Source organism: Canis aureus, chromosome 8, assembly GCF_053574225.1.
Source record: "Canis aureus isolate CA01 chromosome 8, VMU_Caureus_v.1.0, whole genome shotgun sequence".
NCBI classification, from domain to species: domain Eukaryota; kingdom Metazoa; phylum Chordata; class Mammalia; order Carnivora; family Canidae; genus Canis; species Canis aureus.
The window spans coordinates 32,809,913-32,829,983 of record NC_135618.1 but is presented as its reverse complement, the minus strand read 5'-3'; the positions used below and the strand labels follow the sequence as shown (position 1 = coordinate 32,829,983).

The 20,071-nt window shown below is 36.8% G+C and overlaps 1 long non-coding RNA gene across 1 annotated transcript in view; it reads left to right on the top strand.

The window, feature by feature from the left end:
- Nucleotides 1–19,226, top strand: part of LOC144318578 (uncharacterized) — a 38,262-nt gene extending 19,036 nt beyond the window's left edge. The window contains exon 3 of the long non-coding RNA XR_013384626.1: nt 18,960–19,226. This is a non-coding gene — a long non-coding RNA (uncharacterized LOC144318578). The remainder of the gene's footprint in view (nt 1–18,959) is intronic.
- Nucleotides 19,227–20,071: the final 845 nt, after the last annotated feature.

Genomic DNA, 20,071 nt, shown 5'->3' with positions numbered 1-20,071 from the left:
TAGTACTTACTCTTTAACGTGGATTCACATTCTGGAAAGGAGCTCTGGTGGATCAGTTTGAGAGTTCATAGGGGACAGATTGCTTTGGCCCCTCAGATAATCTTGGTGTGCCTTTCTTGAGTTCACTCATGTACTATAGTGGGGGAAAACCCCTTAGTTTTGACTATTATTCTCAAATTGGCCTGTTCCAGTGAATATCTGTTGGCTAATTGGTGTTTTTACATTTTTAGACAGTTCTATAGGTGATTCTTATATACCATTGCACTACATCATAGTATCTCAGCTCCAGTGCCTACCACCAACTAACCTCAGTCTGTGTTTCTTAGTCTCAATACATGAGAGAGAAAACCTGAATAATTATTAGCCAGTAATAGTTTGCTTATTTTCATGTCCAAAAACAGACTAATCATCAATGAGTAGTGATAGGAACTATTACGTATTCTTACTTAAGATTCTTACTGGGATCCCTGGGTGGCTCAGCAGTTTAGTGCCGCCTTCGGCTCAGGGCATGATCCTGGAGTCCTGAGATCAAGTCCCCACATTGGGCTCCCTGCATGGAGCCTGCTTCCCCCTCTGCCTGTGTCTCTGCCCTTCTCTCTGTGTCTCTCATGGATAAATAAATAAAATCTTTTAAAATAAAATAAAAGATTGAAAAGTACAGATCAAAAAAGGAAAAAGAAATGGTTAACATTTATCGCAACTTTATGGTTTTCTCTGAAATATTAAAACATGTAACTGAAGATAAGATAATGATTTCCTTCTCATGCTATTGCCTCTGCCTGAACTCACCTTATGCCCCATAATTTGGCTGACTGATTTCAACTTTTTCATCACATGTCATCCTGATCCCTGAATCTTCCTTGACCTATCCTTTTCTTTTGGTCTGAGTTAAAAGTTTTCTTAAAAGAGGAAAGAGATCCATTAAGTTTCAATTTTTTATCTTTTTATCTTTTTGTCTTTCTCCAGATAAGACACTAAATTCCTTAGGATGGGAATTGTGTTTTTCTCTCTGCATCTCCAGCATCAAGCTTGATATTTTTCATGTAGAGGAACTGAGGATGATGAATGAATAATTGATGAATGAGTGAAATGAATGAATGTACAAGCATAAGTCATTGATAGTTTTACCACTTAGCAGTCAGCATTGGTTATTTATGGCAGGCTGAATAATGCCCGCTCCAGGATATCTATGTCCTAATCTCTAGAACCTGTGAATATGTTACCTTATACAGCAAAAATGTCTTTGAGGATGTGATTAAGGATTCTGAGATGCAAAGATTGTTATCCTAGATTATCTGGATGGGTCCTAAATATAGTCACAGTGGTCCTTGAGGGAGACCATGTGGAATAGGAGATGTGACTATAGGAGAAAGAGGTAGTAGTGAGTCTAGTAAGTGGTCATTAGCTAGGGGATGTAGACAGACTAGGAGTTGGGAAAGGCCAAGGAATAAATTTTCCCATAAAGCCTCTAGAAAGACGCATTCTTGTCAACATCTTGATGTTAGGCTTCTGACCTCCAAAACTGTGAGAGAATAAATTTGAGTTATTTCAAGCTTCCTATTCCATAATAATTTGCTGCAGCTGCCATAGGAAACTAAGACATATTTTGGTGCGTAAAAGTGGAGAGCTCCTTAACAAATACCTAAAAATGTGAAAATGATTTTGGAATTATATGAGCAGAGGCTGGAGGAGTTTGAGAGAATGATAGAAAAGGCCTAGTTTTGCCTCAAACAGACTACTGGTAGAAGTGTCAATGTTAAAGATGTTGCTGGGAAGGACTCAGAAAGAAGTGAGGAACACAGAAAGCCTGTGTCATCTTAGGGAATACTAAAATAGTTAAAAGCAGAATGCATATAGATATATGAATGTTGAAGATTATTTCTGTTGAGCGCTCAGAAGGAAGTGAGTCCCAGAGGGAAGGTGATTCTTTTTTTTTTTTTTTTTTTTGGCGGGGGGCGGGGGGGGGGAGGTGATTCTTGTTACATAGTGGCAGAAAACTTACCAGAATTATGTCCTACACTTGTGTTAGAAGCAAAATTTGTGGAAGATTGACTTGGATATTTGGCTGAGATGATTTCCAAGCAAATATTGAAGGCAAGACTTCATTTCTTCCTGCTGCTTATAGTAAAATGCAAGAGGAAAGAGATAAATTGAAAGACCTCTTACCCAGAAAGAAACCCAAACTTGATTTGAGAAATTCTCAGCCTATCCACATGGTAAAAGATGCTAACATTAGAGGATTCATTGTAAGGAAAGCATACTCTAGAGATGAAGTCAAGTGTTTGGCTGCATAATCTCTTGACAGTGTCTCCAATGGATCAAAAGGTCAAAGTATCCAGCCACACAGAGAGCTCTTTGAGGAGATTAGGCATGTCACTCATGGACCCGTCAGTCATCCCAGCAGAGGCAGGGAATAGAGAGAGGATTATCAGGGAAGGGTCCACAGTGAGGAGTTTCTTATCTAATGGAGTGAATCCTTGAATATACACAGAAGACCTTCGGTTTGTTTAGAATGTTATACCAGCAGAAACACTGTCAGTTTGGATTGAAAAGGACAGAGAGAAGATGAAATGAAAGGAGGTTTTTAGACTTCCAAGATTCTATAGGAAGAAAATAGAATAGAAACAAGACTCAGTTGCTAGAGAAGACTATTCCTGGGTCTTCAAACCTAACAGAGTTTGCCCAGTTGGATTTTGAAAGTTTGGGACCAAGGATTCCTTTTACCTTACATTTTATCTCTTTTTGGGTGAGAATGCCTGTAACTGTTAACCTATGCTTGACACCATTGTGATTTAGGAGCAGATAACTTGTTTTTTAAGTTTTATAAGTTTGCGTATGGAGAGAAATTTTTTACCCAGGATGTATTAAACTCAGACTCACTCATACCTAATTTAGATAAATTAAATGGTGAGGTTTGGGATTTTTCAACAGATGACACTTAATGAGATTTGGGGCTTGAGTTGATGCTGTAATGGTTTGACACTTTGGGGGACCCAGGGATGGGGCAAATGTATTTTGCATTTGGGATGGACATGAATATTTGGATGCCAGAGGACATCCTATAGTAGGCTGAATGTTGCTTCACACTCCCACCAGATGACTAGGTCCTAATTCCTGTAACCTGTGAATATGTTACCTCATATGTCCAAGGAGACTTTGTATATGTGATTAAATCAGAAATTTTCAGATTATTTGGGGTTATCTGGGAGCAAAAGAGGAGGCAAATCTAATGATAATGGTTTTATTTTTTAAGGATTCCTTTATTTATTTGAGAGCAAGAGAGAGAACATGCACACATGGGGAAGTGCAGAGGGTGAGAGAGAGTCTTAAGCAGACTCCGTGCTGAGCCCAGAGCCTGAGGTGGGGCTCAATCTCATGACCCTGATCAGGACCCTGACATGACCAACCTGGGCCAAAACCAAGAGTTGGATGCTTAATCAACTATGCTATCCACGTCTATATAAGACCAATAATGGTCTTATAAGAAAAAAGAATAATAATAATAAAAAAAAGACAAGAGGGTGAATGAGGGGCAGAAGATGTGATGGCAGAAGGAAGGACTTGGAGTTATGCAAAGAAAGGTCCGTGGTCCAAGAAATGCAAGTAGCCTCTAAAAGTCGAAAAAGGAAAGGAGACAGAATTGCCTCTGATAACTCCAAAAGGAACACAGCCCAAATGACACGCTGATTTTAGACTCTGCACCCAGAACTGTAATAGAATAGATTTGTATTGTTTTGTGCCCCTGAATTTGTGATTTTTTTTTGCAGAAGCAGTTGGATACCAACACACTGTCATATTTTTGTTGTTATTTCTGATCAATAACATATAGCTTCTAAGTTATGTAAAAATTAACTGACAATTGTTTTGTGTTATGTGGAGAATATATTCCCAGTAAAGATTTGAAGACATTCTTCATTTTAATAACTGCATGAGTCTACGAGTTTTCTCAAGGTACTTGGGGACAGCTTCTAGTCCCATAAATATGAAAGTCACTACCAGATGTTTCTTTTCCTATGAAATGTTTTTGCCACAGGCAAGCTTTTATCTTCTTCCTCACTGTTACTTTGTATTCTCAGTGCCTGACCTTCAGAGATTGAGGCATCTCCCAACATACATTAGACCACACAAGGGCACTTAATCATGTAAACAGTAAAATCAGTCTCGCTGCTAATCTTTTATCTAATGGCAAGTTTCTTAGCTGTATGTACTTTGATGGTGATGATGAAAGGAAATACGTTTTATTTTATTATTCCACAATGCACATTCCAACTTGAGAATCCCAACATGCACCGGTTGTAATTATAATACAAAAAAATCTTGTTTCTTTTTTTCTTCTTTCTTGATTGTAGATACATTAGCATTGCTTTGGAATAGAATGCCACTCCAGTTTTACTTTTCTTTTTGAAAGTGTAAAGTAGAAAAAAAAAAAAAAGAAGATGGTGCAGCTAGAGAGATTTTATCCATGGAAAGGACATTAGTTTTTCCTTTTTCCTTTTGTTATGTTATGGGCTATGTTGGAGATAATGGATTACAGTCAAGCCATCTTCACGGTGATTCATCAATCTTGGTGGGTGGGAGCAGCCTCCACTCTGCTCTTAATGATTGGTTTCTAAGTGACATGGCCTTTAGTGGCATGAAAAAAAGAGCTGGTTTCTAAGGCTTGAGAATTACATTTAGCAAGAAGACGGAAAATGTACTTATTGTCAATGAGTAAATTAGGATGACAAAAAGGATGTGGAACTGTTTAGGCTTCATCTCTTGGAGAAATGAGAAGTAGAATGGTTCCTCACACAGTCACACATCCACAGTCCTTTTACCTGTAGAATAATTAAACAACAAAAGCAGTTTGTGATTTGGAAGGTTCTACATTTACAAGATCAGCCAAATAGAACTGCTTGATTTTAGCTGCTAATCTTAGATCCGTGGTTCAACTCTGAAAGAAAGGTTTAATTCTAAATCTGATTTATAAATTAGCCAGTTTAAATAATTGGATAATTGACAAGGCAATTAAAACAGCTAGATTAGCTCTTATTTTAATATGTTAATCCTCCAAGGTTTAAAATGCTTTGATCACCACATGTGATAGACTCAGTCACATACTAATACTGTTAATCACTTTTTAAAGCAAGCTTTAAAATTTATCATTTTATGAATTTTTCCATTTATTAATGGATCCTCTTATTAGTTTTTTTTTTCTTTTTCTTTTTTTTTGGCAAAGTTTAAAAATGTCAGAGGTTATAGCCTATAGGCTTAGGGCACTAAAGTGAGTCTTTTTCACCTTTAAACTTTAAAAAGACAACTAAAATTTGGATCTATTAAGATTTAAGCTTCACTGATTTTCCAAGACAACAAAGTGATCCCTCCAATAACTACAATCCATCTCTGGCAATTTCTCACTGTTTTGTCTTCTGTTAGTCCTGTTGTCAAATCAATGCTGACAGTCATATGGCTCCTGCTTATGATTTCATAGAAGGGTTAGTAAAGAGAGAAATTAAATATCTGGGAATACAATCACTGAAAGTTATTTACCCACCCACACCACTTCAAGTATTCGACCTCATGTCTGCAACCCCTTTGGGTTTCAACAGAATCTCTTGATTATTAATTGAAATACTGAGATTATTATTATGTTAATTAGTCATTATTTTTAAAGAAAGTTTGCTCCCCTTAGGATTTCTAATTTATTCCTTTGGATAGCTAATGTATAATTATGCAGTATTTCTGATGAGAAAGATAAATGAGAAAAGAACTATGGCCATCTTGATGAGACATCCCAAAATTCTACCAAGCCGACTTCTTTATGAGCCTTGTTAGTTTTATGTGAGAAAGCACACATTCATCTCATTATTTACTCTCTTGAATGTCATTACAGCTAAAAATTGACCCCCACGAGTTGTAGGTAACAAGTTTCTAAATGCATTTTCCATTTACACAAATTCAGAGTCAAAGCAACCCAAATCCTTTCACAAAAAAATGAAAAATAATCATTGCTTCTTCCACACTGCCAATAAAGGGCATTTAAAATTCCCCTCAAGATTGTAAGATAAATAACTATTTATTAAGTTTAGTCATCTGGGCCACTGAAAATGAGGACTTTTATCTTGGATATTTAATGAAGAATTTATGTTTTTTTCACAAATCAAAGTCACTACTTTATCAGGCTCTTTAAGATAAAGACAGCTGGATGGTAGAGCTTTGGACTCTACCACCTACTTTGGATGGTAGGGTCAAAGAACTTAGCTTTGTCACTAAACTATTTCTGATCCAGAGTACATAATTTCGTTTGGACATATACTTGCTTTTCTATAATCAAGATAAATAAAGATACACCTCATTATAGGTCAAATGAGATAATCCATGCAAAGCACTTGGTACATTGCCTCACACAAAGCAGGCACTCAATGTGTGAGATGTATTTATTATTCATGATAATATAATTCATGGTTATATACTGGCATTCCAGCTCTAGTAGGAGAATGTAGAATATTCAGAACAAATAACCTAACAAATAAGCCAACTTCTGATTCTGTTCTATGAAAATATAAGTTAATAAAAGAAAGGAAAAAGCCACTGAATGTTTGTATTATAAAAACAGGCTCAACTATGGATTCCTTTAAATCCTTAGTCCTTCTAATGCTTTTAAAGGATGACTCAATTTACAAAAATCCAACTTAGAAAAAACTTTTTTAGAATTGAACTAGCGTGTGGAGGTGGTGCACCTCTTTGTCAGTTTTCTACTTGCTTTGGTAGCAGTTATTCTGCTGGGTTGAAGATAAACCGCCATGAAGAATGCGGGTGATTTGTTGTCATATTTCAGACTCCCATTTTGTCTGTTTGTTAGAATACAGTCACTTTTTTTCTTTATTCTCCCTCTAAAATGAGAAAGCCGATGGTTTGGAAGAAAATCTAGAGTAGGTTCTCTAGATCCAATAGTGCTGTATTTCCCTTCTTGGGACCCACTCAGGTGAGTGTAAGTACCCTGCAGGAACCACAGAGAGGGTCTCTAACTTCTTCTTTGTGCCTAGAATTGTGTTCTTTAATGCCATAATTAAAATAAAAATTTCTCACTAATTAAGTCATGTTTTCCTAGAGATAATTTATGAGTTTTTCATTTTCTTTTGAAAATGTTAATATGTGAGTAGGAGGTCCTGCAAATTATACAGTTGCAGGAAATTAATTTTGTGTAGTTTATAAATGAAAAGGACATGGGAAAAAAGCATTTAGAAAATTCTTTGGAATCTAAATTTTTTTAAAAGCTTAAATTGTTTTGTGAATTACTATGATTAATAGACTTTGAATAAGTAAATGATTTGTACCTTTTTTTACCATCTACTTTTAGTGGGACTTGAAACTGACATTTTTGACTCAAATTTAAGGATGGTCCAGTGAAATATATCAAGTCACACATAAAATACACATTCTGAGATGTTCTCAAAACTCGAGTTTAAACATGTATATGAAAATTTCACTTCCACTTCCTTCTATCATTTCCTATGTTCTTGATATCTTTATCAATATTGCTACTATTTATGGAGAGACAGCATCAAAATAAATTTTTATATAGTTTGTTTCATTTACCCCTCATGATAAAACTTTGTGTTTATTAGACATCATTCTTATTTAAAGGATGAGATCAATTAAACTCTGAGTGGTTAAATAACTGGACTGAGCTTATATGGCTACTAAACGATGAAGCCAGACTTCAGATCTAATTACACAGCAACTTGACTATGGTTTCACATGCCAAGAATACTCTTGGTTACTAACAAGAGAGAAAAGACATACAAAATAACTACCGTCTCGATCTATAGAAAGATGTTGGTGACAGAGGAATCAGGGTAAATTGAGACCAAGAGTTTTCCTGGAGGCGGTTGAAACATTTTCATAGAGGAGGTGGCCATTGGGCTGAGTCTTGACAGATGAGTGAGTTTACCAGGAAAGTAATGGTATCACAAAAATCGTCCAAGACATGGAAATAAAGCAAAAGAAATTGTTGGTTATCTTTTCAGGGGAGTGCTGAGTAATATTTACTGGGTCAGAGCTGTGTACCTTTGGTTGACTTCCTCTATTTTCAGTGTTGAAGGGATAGGGTTTAACTTTAGAAAACTAAGAATTGTACAAATGATTCATTCATAGGAATGAAAATGAATTTTTTCCCAGGAAAGATAGAGTTGATTTCTATCTAGCACAAATGAAAATACTAAACATTGCATTTTATAACCTTATGGGATATGGGATATTAACTAGACTTAAATATATGCAAATTTATTTCAGCTTCCTAACTAAATACTGTGTGTGTGTGTGTGTGTGTGTGTGTGTGTGTGTACAGGCCCAGTGGTCTATATATATGTATTTTTTTCCCTCTGGTTCATTTTATATTTGCATGACAATAATGCAATTTTTTTTGAAAATTGTATTTTAGTAACAAGGTATGGAAATTTTCATTCATCAACCCCAAACATAGAACAGACTCATAAAATTGCCTGGCATCTAGGGGTTGCACATATACTTTAAATATAGGAGAGAAGAATAGTTTGGGGAATGCATGAAGCAGAGAAGGCAAGCAAGTCCCACTTTCTATAGGCCTTGAATGCTATGCTAAGCAACCAGAGTTATGTAGATATAATTGTTAGATTGAATTAAAACACATAGGTTAAAATCAGAAAACAGCTGCGTCCTTTTTTTTAATGCCTTGGAAAGCCCACTCAGTTGGAACCTCTATATTCATGGAATTCAACTGAAGAAAAATTGCAGTAACTTTTCTAGACATTCAAATAATGAATTCTAGTGAAAAACACCAATTCAGTAATTAATCTGTTCAATCCTAGGTAATCCAAACTTCCCGCCCCACTCAACTCTTGTCCACTCTGTAGCTTAACCCTCTTACAAGGTTGGCAAGCAAGCAGGAGGGGGCATGGTCATTATCTTCTTGTTTTTCCTATAAAATCTGTGCTCTTTCTTCTCTGCCACTTCTTAGGTGGTATGTAAGCCTCCTGAATCTTACTCGACTGGTTCCATCCAGGTTGTTAAGAGTTGGTCCTCTCTTGGCTTGCTAGGCTTTGAAACCTACTCTTTTCCCATAGGGCACTTGTGAAGGTCATTTGGAGAACCCTCTCTCACTGGAATCCTCTTAAAGACTTGCAGGTCGTTCAATAATAATGAAGTCCATCATGCTTTGAATGACTAGTATGATGATTTTTAAAAAATGTATAAAGTACAAAATAAATGTTCAATATATGTTTATCATTATTATTTTGAAATATCTGCAATATGTGATTGTAGCCACAAAAGAGACATGGAGGTGTGTTTGAAAATTTCAATTTCCTCTTTCATATAGTCTTAACTATTGTAACAGTGATTCTAAGCATAATTTTAAAATGATGATAAGATACATATACGAATACTGTTTTGAAGGATTATAAACGTTCATGTAAAAATACTTAGCCAAATCACAACAACTTTCTGGCATAGTCATCTTGAGTTATTACATATTTTTGATTTTTTTATTACCAAACTGATTGGAATTAATTTTGTTTGCTCTTTTTTCAGTTCCCAGGCACCAGCCTAATTGATACTGTTTCTGCTTCAGTTGATTAGTTTTTCTGTTTATATGCAATTTGGGGTTTGAAGGGAAACAATGATAAGCAGATTGTGTGTCAGTAAGTTTATCAACATATGGCTTTTCCATCTGAATTGAATGCAAATGTAAAAATTTATTAAAACTCACCTTTGAAACCTACGAATAAATAATCCAGAAAAATATCTAATGAGATGGCAACAGAAATTCTCTAAATTCAGCTTCAGCCATTACAGTTGTTGACACGTTTTTCTTTAATTCTTTTCTAGTTGTGGTAGACATGCTACCTCCAGAATCCTGAATGCAAGAAATAAGTGGTATTCTTCTTGCTTCCCTGCAAGTTGTCTTGTTTAGTTGCCTTCTGTCACTCTTTGGATTCTTGCTCCACAACCTTCTTTAATCTTTGTTTCTGTTTTCAACACTCATCCCTGAACAATACCTTGACTTCCTTGAAGCACATAGCGCACAGATACATTCCTCTTCTGTGTGTTTATTTTCAATGACTTAAAAAAGGTATATCAACAACTTTTCCAAAGTCCTGGACTCTCAGTTACTTAATGTCCCAAATTCCAATGAATTTTTTTAGCATCTCATTTCATCAACCCACTAGTATCTTTTAGTCATTATCAAACACAAAGCAAAACAAAAGCAAACCAAATCTGACTACTTTCAAGACTTGAACCCTGAGTTTTCTGAGGAATTCAACTTAGAAATTCTATTGCCTGTCCTTTATATTCCTTATTTCCTTTTATTTATAAAATATTATCTACTAATAGCTGTTGAGGGATGCGTTAACACACTTATTTAAACATGTTAAAAGACTCCACTGTGGGCAAGAGGTATACAGAGAATCTCCGTATCTTCTGCTGAATTTTGCTATGAGCCTAAAGCTGTTCTATATTTTTCTTATTAAGGATTTTATTTATTTATTCATAAGAGACAGAGAGAGAGAGAGAGAGAGGCAGAGACATAGACAGAAGGAAAAGCAGGCTCCCTATGGGGAGCCTGACGTGGGACTTGATCCCAGGACTCTGGAATCACAACCTGAGCAAAGACAGTCGCTCAACCACTGAGACAGCCAGGTGCCTAAAGCTGTTCTTTAAAAAAAAATCTGTAGGGGATCCCTGGGTGGCACAGCGGTTTAGCGCCTGCCTTTGGCCCAGGGCGCGATCCTGGAGACCCGGGATCGAATCCCACGTCGGGCTCCCGGTGCATGGAGCCTGCTTCTCCCTCTGCCTATGTCTCTGCCTCTCTCTCTCTCTCTCTCTGTGTGACTATCATAAATAAATAAAAAAAATTTAAAAAAATTCTTAAAAAAAAAATCTGTAAAAATAAAAAAGACTCCAGTATACATTTTTTGCAGTCTAACCTTTTATGGGCTTTTTAAAAACTGCTCAGCAATCCCTGTGTACATCTACATAGTCTCTTCTGAGGCTGTTCTAGATCTTTTCAAATTGTCTCAACATACTAAAGTACTCTGTCAACCAATGGCCTTAATATCAGATATTCCATATTATGTCATTGTAAATCTTCAGACCATCTGAAAGTGGTTCCTTAATGTTTGCACTTCATCATCTTTTCAGGTTTTCTGCTCATTCTTCTTTCTGCTCTCTAGGATGAAGACAGTGTTTTCTTACTGAAAGCTTTCTCAGCTCGTATACTCATTCAATTTCTCTACACTTCCTCTTTAACCTACCTGGTTTGATTGTCTTCTAACTATTTTGGACTTTTCTTTCACTGTTTCTTTCCCTTATATGAATACACTTTCCCCCCTAAATTAAAGGCAAAAAGCGAAAAATATCTATGTAGATATTTCTACTCAATAAACTTATACAGAGGATATTCATATCTCTCAACAGGAACAACCTACTGTGTTGTAACTTTCCCGCTTACTTTTAATAGTATTTAAGAATAATAGTATTTAAGAATAATAGTATTTAAGAATAAAGCATATATTAATATTATGATTCAACATAAGTCAAAACAATGGGAGAAAGTATTATTTTTTTGATAACTTCTGACTCCTGATATATCCAGTTTGGAGTAAGAGACAAAGTGTGACTTTTGCAGACCATTCATTTACTGAGTAGATTCCCTTGAATCTTTAAGACATTTTTAAAAAAGATTTTATTTATTTATTTGATAAAGAGAGAAATAGTGAGAGAGAGCATGAGTGAGCAGAAGGGGCAGAGGGAGAGGGAGAAACAGGGAGCCTGACGAGGGGCATTTTCCCAGGACCCTAGGATCAAGACTTGGTCTGAAGGCAGACACTTAAAGGACTGAGCCACCCAGGAACCCTTCTGTTGAATGTTTAAGTTAGAAAAATTAAGTTTCCAAATCTCAGGCTTAATATTCTGTAAAATTTAGCATTACTTTTATAATGCAGGTTACACATTCTCCTGAAAATGTCCCCCTATCTTTCTAGATCTAGGATATTTTATCTTCTCTGCAGTTTCAGACTCTCTCTCTTTTTTTTTTTTTCTTTCCTTCTATAAATAGTCATACTCCACAAGCTCCTGCCTGATCCAGGCTTCTTCTTTCCTCCCCCTCCTTCCTTTGGTGCTTTCAACAATTCTCACAATTGTAGCCTCCTTCAGAGGAAAGTAATCAACATATTTACATCTCAGACTTTCTTCTGGAATTTTGAGAAACAGAGCAAACGCAATTGGCTAGATCATCTCTCACTTAACGTGTTCAAAACACACCTATCACCATCCTCCCTGATCCTGTTCCTACTCCTGCTACGTTTGTTTCAGTAAGTGGAAGAACATAATATTTTTCCAAGGCATGGACCTTTCAGGTCATCTTTGATTTTTCAACATCCTCTAGGTGTCCTATCTAGCATGTCACCAAGATACTATGGGTTTTACATGAGAATCTCAATGTAGCTTCCCTCAAGAAATTTAGAAGTTGTTTTTAGTTAAATTATAATATGACTATTCTAGAATAGGACCTAGAAAGGAATCTTAAAAGAGCTTTATCTCCAAGATCTTATTAGGACATTAGAGCATTTCAAGAAGAAAATAACAAAAGTTGTGTCAGACTGGGTAGGTGGTTGAACAGTGAAAGGCAGGGGGTCAGTGAGACATAACCATTTTCAACAGTCTCTACAGAAAAGAACATTGAGCTCTGAAGCTCCGTGTCTGTGGTAAGAATGAGTGAATTACATTATCAAGGCTCTGTAACACCAGCCATCAATTCATTTTAATGACTCTATTTCTTCTGTTTTCACTTTCACCCAGCCACCTCCTGATTATATTTTTGCATCTTATGTCATTTTGCCAAACTCAACTGAGGCAATTGTTCAGTCTAAATAATATAGTTGTATTTTCACTATAAATTAAAGCATTGGCCTTTTAGGTTTTATGTTACTATTCTGATGAATGGTGGCACATTTCAGAGAGATGGTCAATTTATTTTTATTTTTTATTTCACTTTCTTATGAAACATATATATGACCTATGATAGTTGTATAGTTCCATGAATTTCAGACAGTGACAATGCCCATATAAACCGAATCCTGATCTATAAACAGAAATGATCAGTCCCACCAGAGTTCCCAAGTCCAAACTTCTAGAACCTTTTACATTGGCCCTCAGAACAGACTTCACAGCAACCTCCCTCCTTCCCTTCACTGGCATTTTCTGAATCAGAGTTTAATCACGGGACCCCTTTGTTTGGGCACTTGCTGCTTCTAACCTATCTTATCATTGCCTAACTTTGAAGGTATTTTGATCTCCTAACCTACTTTCCCTGCTTCAAATCCTACTACCTCCCTGTCCAAAATAAATAACTTTCCAGACTTAGAGATTCATCAGGGAAGCCAAGCAGTGGGGATTACATCAAGATACACAGGAGTTGCCACCAGACCAATGATTCTTTTTTTTTTCTAAGATTTTATTTATTTATTCATGAGAGACACATAGAGACAAAGATATAGACAGAAGGAGAAGCAGGCTCCATCCAGGGAGCCCAATGTGGGACTTGATCTCAGGACCCCAGGATTACACCCTAAGCCAAAGGCAGATGATGCTCAATCACTGAGCCACCCAGGTGCCCCCAGACCAATGATTCTTGACCAACGTTGCACTTTGCAGTTATAAGAGACAGTTTCAAAAACATACATATCTGGGACAATTTATCTGTTTGACTCTTTGCTATCATATCTGACAATCAATCTGCCAGCAAATTATGTCAGCTCCACTTTCAAAACATCTAGAATTCAACCATTCCTCATAACCTCCATGACCAACACCTCAGCTACTATCCTATTTCATGTGGGATATTGCAATAGTCTTCAAATTTGATCCCTTTCCATGTTTCAGTTTTTTAACACAATAGTCAGAATGATCTTGTCAAAATGTATGAGTCAAAGCATACTTCTTTTTTCATTCTACAAATCCTCCAGGACCTATCTCAGAGTAAAATCCAAAGGTCCTTAAAATAGCTTTGTAGTCCCTAAGTCCAGCACAGTAGCCATCTCCACAGGTTGCTACTGAGTACTCCAGAGGTAGAGTCCAAATTGCGATGTACTATAAGCAGAAAATACACACTAGATTTGTGCAAAACACTTTGTACAAAAATTTTTAAAAATATATCAATGTTTTGAATTTATTATAGGTTAAAATGATAATATTTTTCACATGTTTATTAAATAACATATTAAAATTAATTTTGCATTTTGCATTTTTTACTTTTTTAATGTGGCTACTAGAAAATTTAAAATTAGTTATGTGACTGGAAGTCAGTAAATAGGTAAGCATCTGACTCAGGGTTTCAGCTTAGGTCATGATTTAAGGGTCCTGAGATCCCCAGTGTGGGGTTCCTCACTCAGCAGGGAGTCTACTTGAAGACTGGCTCCCTCTACCCCTCCTGCCACTCTTTCACATGTTCTCTATCTCTAAAATAAATAAATAAATCTTTTGAAAAATCACTTATGTGACTCATCTTATATTTCTACCAGATGTTGCCACTCTAAGCAGTTGGTATTATCTTTCTGACTTCCTTTCTCTGCTACTCCTTCACTATGTCTTACCATATCATCTTCTTTGAGCCCACCAGGCATGCCTCTGTTGCAAGGCCTTTGTATTTTCATTTTCCTTCAGTCTGGAAGGTTCTTTCCTCTTCTATATCATGATATCTTCCTCATTTCCTAGAAGTCTTAAAAAAAAAAACAACAACATTATCTTTACAGTGAAACTGTCTCTGACTACTTGATCTAAAATTGAAATCCATAGAACTTTGTATCTCTCTTCACTGCTTTATTTTTTCCATGTAGTTCTTATCTGTATGTAACACAGATTCATCTGATAGAGAAAACTGAATCCAAGAGAATTTGTTTAAAACTAGCAATCTAGTTTCTGTAGGCCAAAGCATACAACCTAAAGGTAATTTTTCCTCAAAGTTTACATCAGTAATTTTTCCCCAAAGTTTAAAACAAGGAGAAGTTCTCGCCAGGACTTCAGAGTACATGACTCAACACTTAGGAGTCCACATGAGTGTACCTTTCATGTTCAGGAGGTATGATCATAAATAGCAGAAGCCCAGAGCTTCATCTCGTGAGAAAGACAACTGCAAAACTGTCATGGTCACACTTCTAGTCCAGAAAAGGCCTGGGTTGTTATAACCAGAGACATTTATGATGTAGATGGAATCTAAACACCAATCTCTCTTACCAATGGGCACAATAATCAATGGATTACTAACAATGAGAAGCATTATCTGAGAGAACAGGTCTATTTTGGTTGTAAGTAATACTAGAGACCTCTACTCAGCAGTTCTGACTCTCTCCTAACACCAGAGCAATGATCACATAAAGAGATCTGAGGAGACCATTGTTCTAGGATGCACACTTTGCTTTTTAAAATATTTTCTTTACTTATTTGAAAGAGAGAGAGAACATGAGCAGGGGGAAAGGCAAAGGGAGAGGCAGAAGCAAATTCCCCACTGAGCAGGGAGCCCAGCAACTTGGGACTTGAATCCAGGCCCCTGGATCATGACCTGAGCTGAAGGCAGATGCTTAACCCACTGAGCCAACCAGGTGCCTCTAGGATGCACACTTTAATGACTGTCATATTTTGACTATCCGGCACACTACAGGCCAGTAGTCTGAGAGTCTGGCAGGCTTGTGCATTCTTAGGTCACTGCATGGGCCCTTGCATAATAGCAGGTTTACCAAATGTCTCAGAAGGAAGGGCAACAGTGTTGACTACTTTTCCACTTATATCCAAGACTGGAAGAAATCTGCTGCTCTTATCCATAGTGTTCAAGAGCACTTCACCTTATCAGAGAATACACAACATGCTTCCCTTGAAAGGGTGTTATTAGATACATTGACCCATAAGAGTTGGGGGAAAAAGATCAACTATCTCTGGTCATCTTTCAGGTTTAAACAAATGTTAAAGTGTGATTTATGTTCACTACATACAACTTCACAAATCAGCAGATGTGAGCATGTTACCAGCAGGAGGAATAAAATGGGAGTCTTCCAAACCCATGCTTGGTTATTTTATTGTAATTATGAACAACAACACTTTATTTAAAAATGAAAATGAAGGGCATTTGCTAAATCAGGACACAAGGTGACCATACCCAATGACCATTCACTTGAGAATATATACATATTTCATAACAAAAATGCAACACACAAAAACTTTCCAAATCTAAATATATAACAGTCACCACAAAGACTATGAACTATTTTAAGATAACATAAACTGAGCTAAACTATGAGGCTGCTTGTCACATCCATTGTGTACACTTGCTCTTTTGGCCCATGCTGGAGACCAAATATGGCACAGACTGCACCAGTATATATTTGATGCTCCCCAAATACAACATGTGCGATGTTATCCTTGCTTATTTCCCATGATGATTTCCCCATTTCTCAGAAGATTTCTATCCTTCTTTAGTGCTCCACATTTTTTTAAAGAAAAGCCTCAAAACAAAAATATTCTAAGTGTATTTCTAAGAGACAAATATGTGATGTGTCACATATTGCTTTATAGTTTAGGGATGAACAGAAAGATACAAGTGGGGCTGGGAAGAGACAGGATATCACAAAACCAAATATAAAGCGCCAGGGCATTGTTAACTCTTTTAAAAACTGGGACTCATTATCCTGGGGAATTATGGGTAAATGAGGAAGTGACTGGGCAGGTTATTTAAGATTTCTAAAACAGTTTCTACAGTGATAAAGCATATTTATATCAAGTGTTTGCTGGGAGGAGAAAACAATATAATTTACGTAGAGCACTGTGCCTGATTCATGGCAACCATTCCCTCAAAGCATATTCTTATTGTTGTACTTACTGTTGTTCACCCAATGGATAAGAATCAACCTTGATTCTTTTTTCATTGCATACTTTAATGCACACATCAAACAATTAAATATTTTCCCTGAGTTTAACAATGATACTACGGTGTTATCATGGAGGAAAAAATTGCTCTTCACAAAGAGGTCTGTTTTTACAGAATCCCTGCCTCCAAGGAGTATACAATCTTGTCAAACATGTAATATCTATGCATGTGAAAAAATGTCAACTCCTGTGTACTTACTCAGGATGGGATACATGAGACTCGTGATCATTCTTTGAGTAACAATGACAAGAAGAAGGGAAAGAAGAAAAAGAAGAATATCTTTCACTGACTTTATGTCACAAGAGTACTAAACATTTTAAATTGATTTGTCATATTTAACTCTCATAGCACATTGTGTAGGAAAGCACTATGATCCTCACCATTTTATATATAATGAAACTGGAGCTTACAGGGATAAAGTATCTTGTCCAAAGTCATGAGCTATTGGATGAGCCCACGGTGTGCTCAGTCCTCCTGACTCCAGACTCCACTTTGCTCCTTATGATTTTATCCACAGACCTAGTATGATGCTTGGAACATACATAATATCAAATAACTCTTTGTTGAAATCCTTGATCCAATGAAAAAAGAAACACAATGTAAGGTATACACTACACATGCTTTTAGGAATTCTAAGACTGAAGAAATTCTTTTATGTAAGGATTTTCTCAACACACATTTATCAAGGATCTACCATAAACCAGGCATGGTAATAAAGCCTGTGAATAGAAGAAAGGGTGAGATATGATTTTTGCCTTCAGCAATTTCATATTCAATAAATAGAATAAATACCTTTGATATGATATTGTAAGTGCCGTCATAGAGGAATACTCCAAGTGCTGTGGTAAAACGTCTGAGGAAGAGATTTCTCTTGGTTGTGTTGTGGTGGATAGAGAATGTCTCATAAGTGAAGGATGATTAGAAGATGTTCCCCAAATAGAAGAGAAATCCTAGGCAACTTAGAGAGAGAAGAGGGAACTTAAACACTAGGTTTGTGAAACATTTCAATTACTTTAGAAAAAAAGCGGCTGTGAGTGGCTGGTATGTGAGTAGGGTAGGAAAATGAGAGGTTGGGGTTAAGTTGGTGTGAGACTGGCCCCCCCGCACCCGTAGCCCAAAGCAAATGCTGGCCTAATGCATAGAAAAACTGCTTGAATTAGGACATAAGGCATACCTATCCCAGCAGACTACTTAGAAGGCAAAACAAGATTTCACCACCTCTTACTACTTTAAATTCAAGCCTTGGACTGGCCCCTCATCTTTTTAGAGATGGCATTGGTACTTCCTTTTCATATGGTGATAAGTTCCAAGCCCAAGGGTCAGGATTCCTCTCCCTATCCACAGGTCCTGTTAAGCCCCTTTGTGCTGCTTCAGAACTGCAGCCAATGAGAAGACTGTGAATTCCTTATTAGGTTTCCTTTACTAAATATTGACCCAGGTGTGGCAAATGTGCTGTTTATGAGCTCTTAAATGATCAACTATGATCATGCTAGAAGGTCAGGTTGGTCATTTAGTGAATGGTATTAACTGTAATAAATACCAATGCTAAAGACTGATGTCATCACCCTATCCAATCCATATGTTGAAGCCCTAGCCCCTAATTTGGCTATATCCGGAAAAAGAGTCTTTAGGAAATCATTAAGATTAAATGAGATCTTAAGGGTATAGCTCTAATCCAATAGGACTGCAGATATATAAGAAGAGGAAGAAATAGGTCTCTACCATGAGAAGACATAAAGAGAAGGCATCTGTTTGCAAGGAAGAGAGCTCTCACCAGACCTGGACCACAGTGGAACCCTAATCCTGGATTTCTAGCCTCCAGAACTGTGAGAAAAAAAGTTTCTGTTGTTTAAACTACCCAGTTATGGTTGTTACGGCAGTCTGAGGAGACTAAGGCAGCCAAGGATTAGAAATGTAGTTGGAGGCACAGAGACAATCATGGAAGTGAAAAGTAGATGTATCTAGAATTCAAAGGCAACAGGGACAGTCAAAACTTTCTAATGCATATCCCCATCCCTTTCAGGTACTTCTTCCCTTACCTGGAATTGCTATTAAGCTTCCAATAGAAGAATGTATTTTGAAAGAAGAAAGAGAACATGTCTGCTAGAGGATTGAATGGATTATGTATTCCACAGCTATGCCACAAGTAAAAGAGATATAAAAATGAAAGTCAATGATACACAAAAAGGAAAGACTCTGGTCTTGAAACAATCATTAGCTGAAGACTATTGTCGGGAAGAGGAATTTCAAATTCTTGAAAATACTCAAAATACATAGTATTAAAACAAAAATAAACAACTTCACTCATACATCCCTCTATTTTGTTTAGAAAGCCTGAATGGAAGATGTGTGTCTTGAGAGCAGAGAACTTTCCTTTTGCTTAGTAGAAAAGGAACTCTTGCTTTTGTTTCAGGCTCATTAGTTCCTTTTGCTAAAATTCCTTCTCCCAAAGAACATCATTCAAGCAGTTGTCCCTTTTTTAAGCCTATTTCTGACACTTTCTCCCCAAATTTTACCCATCTTAAAACCACCATGATGCAATATATCAACCTACTCCCCAGATCTTACTAATCTCTGCATTCACAGTGAGGCATCTTTAAAAATTAAGTTTGGCTTTCTGTCTGTCTTCACTTGCTCCTCCTGATAATGTTCACACACACTGTTATCTGATTTCAGCACTGAAACATCCCCTACACTTTCTCTACTTCATATCGCTGCTGACCTACTGGACACCAAATCTGAAGACATGGCATTGCCTGCCCAATATGCAAATTTGAAACTTTAAAGCATTTCATCCTTTTGGATAATATTTTCTACCTACACTTCTTGACTTTCCATGTTTTGGTTCCTCTGTTCCTGGGCAATCTGTCTACCACAGAGATTTGCCGTTGATATTCTCTTCTCACTCCACACATGATGACTGGGGTGATGGGTCTACTCTCATGACATCAGATACAAAGTTTTTTTTTTTTTTTTTAAAGATTTTATTTATTTATTAAATATTTTTTTATTTATTTATTCATGAGAGACACACAGAGAGAGGCAGAGACACAGGCAGAGGGAGAAGCAGGCTCCACACAGGAAGCCCGATGTGGGACTCGATCCCAGGACTCCAGGATCACGCCCTGGGCGGAA